General features: G+C 44.4%; 1 pseudogene across 1 annotated transcript; it reads left to right on the forward strand.

Annotated features, from left to right (window-relative positions):
• Positions 1 to 455: 455 nt before the first annotated feature.
• On the forward strand, positions 456 to 1830 carry LOC116527080 (annotated as a pseudogene). Its single transcript, XR_004258377.1, has one exon. The product of XR_004258377.1 is annotated as a phytanoyl-CoA dioxygenase, peroxisomal pseudogene (transcript).
• The last annotated feature ends 1831 nt before the right edge of the window (positions 1831 to 3661 follow it).

The following is a 3661-nucleotide window of genomic DNA, read 5'->3' on the forward strand; positions in this document are numbered from 1 at the left end:
TAATGCATGCTGGGCTTAATAGCTGATGGGTTGTGAGGTGCAGCACACCACCATGGCACACGTATACCTATGCAACGAACCTGCACATTCTGCACATGTATCCTGGAACTTAAAGTGAAATAAAATTTAAAAATTTCTTTTAAAAAGAAAAGCCACATTACTACATCCGACATCAAAAGAATATAACATGCCTAAAACTGGAGAGTTACTGTTCATGAAATACAAGTTAATGTAAAGCAAATTGTCCTTCTATTTCAAGCATATGCTCAAACATTTAAGAACATTTTGCCAGTTTTAATTACTAAATAATTTTGGTTTTAAAACTATTTGTTTCATTTTAAATTTCCATTTAGACTGCAGGGGTGTCCAATCTTTTGGCTTCCTTGGGACACACGTAAAATACACTAACACTGGCAAGAGCTGATCAGCTATTAAAAAAATTGCAGAGAGGCGGAGCCGCCCGCGGAGCTAAATGGGGCGAAGGCCGAGCGGAGGGGTCCCCGCGCCGCCGCCACGGAGCAGTCCCGCACCGCCCCCCGCCTGTAGGTCGTGCTGGGCCACCTCGGCCGCCCGTCGGCCCAGGCCATCGTAGGTCATCCCACTTCAGGGACTATTTCCTCTGCCAGTTTCCATCCTCAACAATTCCAGTATAGTCTGGATAATAATGTTCTCACCCTGGAACAGAGAAAATTTTATGAAGAAAATGGGTATCTTGTAATTAAAAATCTGGTATCTGATGCTGATATCCAACGCTTTCGGAATGAGTTTGAAAAAATCTGCAGAAAGGAGGTGAAACCATTAGGATTAACAGTAATGAGGGACGTGGCCATTTTGAAATCAGAATGTGCTCACGGTGAGAAGATGATCACGAAGGTCCAGGATTTCCAGGAAGATAAGGAGCTCTTCAGATACTGTACTCTGCCCGAGATTCTGAAGTATGTGGAGTGCTTCACTGGACCTAATATTATGGCCATGCACACGATGTTGATAAACAAACCTCCAGATGCTGGCAAGAAGACGTCCCGCCATCCCCTGCACCAGGACCTGCACTATTTCCCCTTCAGGCCCAGCAATCTCATTGTTTGCGCCTGGACGGCGATGGAGCCCATCGACCGGAACAACGGCTGTCTGGTTGTGCTCCCAGGCACCCACAGGGGCTCCCTGAAGCCCCACGATTACCCCAAGTGGGAGGGGGGAGTTAACAAAATGTTCCACGGGATCCAGGACTATGAGGACAATACCGCCCGGGTGCACCTGGTGATGGAGAAGGGAGACACTGTTTTCTTCCATCCTTTGCTCATCCATGGATCTGGTCGGAACAAAACCCAGGGGTTCCAGAAGGCAATTTCCTGCCACTTCGCCAGTGCTGATTGCCACTACATCAGTGTGAAGGGCACCAGTCAAGAAAACATTGAGAAGGAAGTGGGAGGATTAGCAAATAAACTCTATGGCATTGCAAATACCGTGGACTTGAAGGATATTTGGATGTTTCGAGCTCGACTTGTGAAAGGAGAAAGAACCAATCTTTGAAATAGCCCTCTGCTATAACTCTTTTAATGGAAAACCAACACCAAACAAAGTGTCTAAGGAAAATGTTTCTTAATGAGTTAATGTAACCTTTTCTATCACTTGTTAAAATCAGAAAACATGTATCAGGTACTAAGTGCATGGAATTAGTTTTGCTCTACAATGGTGTTGCTTTAATGGAAATAACAACAGTAAAAGGGAAAAAAATAAAAACAAAAGCACAGTAAAAGTGAAATACTACTGTTTTAAGGAAAATTAATTTAGGGTTGCATCCATTAAAGAGGATTGGTGTATAAAAAAAAATTGCAAAAGATCTCATCATGTTTTTTGAGAGAGAGTCTTGCTCTGTCGCCCAGCATTGAGTGCAGTAGCACAATCTCAGCTCACTGCAGCCTCCGCCTCCTGGATTCAAAAAATTCTCCCACCTCTGCCTCTGCATTGCTGGGATTACAGGTGTGCATCACCATCCTGGCTGATTGTTGTATTTTTAGTACAGACAGCGTTTAGCCGTGCTGGTCAGGCTGGTCTGGAACTCTTGCCCTCAAGTGATCTACCAACCTTGGCCTCCCAAAAGTGCTGGAATTACAGTTGTGAGTCACCATGCCCTGCCAAGAGCTCATAACGTTATAATATTTGTTGGGCAACATTCAAAGCTGTCCTGGGCCGCCTGCAGCCCATGGGTTGAGACAGCATGATTTAGAGCTTACTCTTCCCAAATACTAAAACATACCATTAATTATCGTCCTTAATTTTTAAAAAAACATTATTTTCCACTGACTTTAAGATTTTTGAGGGGTTTTACAATTAAAAAAAAAAAAACCCACAAAAAAACAAAAGCAGAGCCCTGGAAAGAAAACTAAGAAAATAGCATTTTAGCCCATCAGAAGCCAAATTGAAAGAGAAGAGATACAGGTTCCAAGAGCCTAGGATAAATTGGGCATTAAATGTATCTCTGAGGGAAAACATTCCAGACTGAAATATATAGATAAGATTGCCTTTTCCTGCCCCTACATTCTTATGTAAAGGATATTTATAACATTGTAATCACACAGAATTCAAAAACTAAATAAATAATTTTTTTCAATTACTGTTATTCAAGCGTTAAAAAAACAAAAACAAAACAGCCCATGTCCAGGACTCCAATCAATCAAGCAAAAGGATCTCAGAGAAAGGGAACAACCTCTGCTTGTCACGTTTTCTCACTTTCCTCAATTTTCTGGAAAATCTGAAGGTCGCAGAGGTAGAGATGGAAATCTGTTTAAGGTCACCAAGACTTCAGAAGGCATGGGATGGGGAAAGCTATTTTTAATGATATTGTTAATCTCAAGATAGAGTGACCCAATAATCTTTCTAGAATACCGTGTTCAGGAAAAACTTTTAACTTTTATTCATTTGCCGCTTCTGAACATTGATGCTTCGTGCCTCTTGGGGGACATACAAGGTGTCTTGGTGACCCCAGGTGGTGGCCTGGAGGAGTCGGGCGGTGGCAGGAAGTCATTGGATGGAGTGGGGAAGCCCCTGCCTCTGGTGCCCTTGGCCTTGGGGGGCGTGGCAGGGCTGCCGCTGGTGTCTGAGGACCACTGGTGTCTGGGGGCAGGCTGGATTTTGGGGCATGTGGGGCCTTGGGTGCTCCGGGCTCATGGTGGTTCTGGAGGGCTGGCTTTGTTCCCTGCAACTGAATGACAGCAGCATTCACTATTTGAAAATTTCTGAAATTTTAAATTTATTAATTAATGGAGACAGGGTCTCACTCTGTTGCCCAGGCTGAGTGCAGTGGTGCGGTTTGGGCTCAGTGCAGCCTTGACCTCCCGGGCTCAAGCGATCCTCCACCTCAGCCTCCCGAGAGCATTCTTCATTCTTGACAACACAGCCCCAGGGGACAGGACATGCCATAGACATGTGAGGTCTCTGTCTGCCCCCTGGGGAGCCTCTGTCCCTCAGTCACCTTCAGTCATTGAGACTCCTGGTTGTTTATGAGCTGGTCTTTTCTCTGGAATAGTGAAATGACTCCAAATGGCCTTTGTTATTATTGTTATTTATTTATCATTTATTTTTGAGATGGAATCTTCCTCTATTGTCCAGGCTGGAGTGCTGTGGAGTCATCTTGGCTCCCTGCAACCTCCTCTCCCTGTTT

Source organism: Sapajus apella, unplaced genomic scaffold (genome assembly GCF_009761245.1).
Source record: "Sapajus apella isolate SASKATOON/1434 unplaced genomic scaffold, GSC_monkey_1.0 scaffold53, whole genome shotgun sequence".
In the NCBI taxonomy this organism is placed as follows: domain Eukaryota; kingdom Metazoa; phylum Chordata; class Mammalia; order Primates; family Cebidae; genus Sapajus; species Sapajus apella.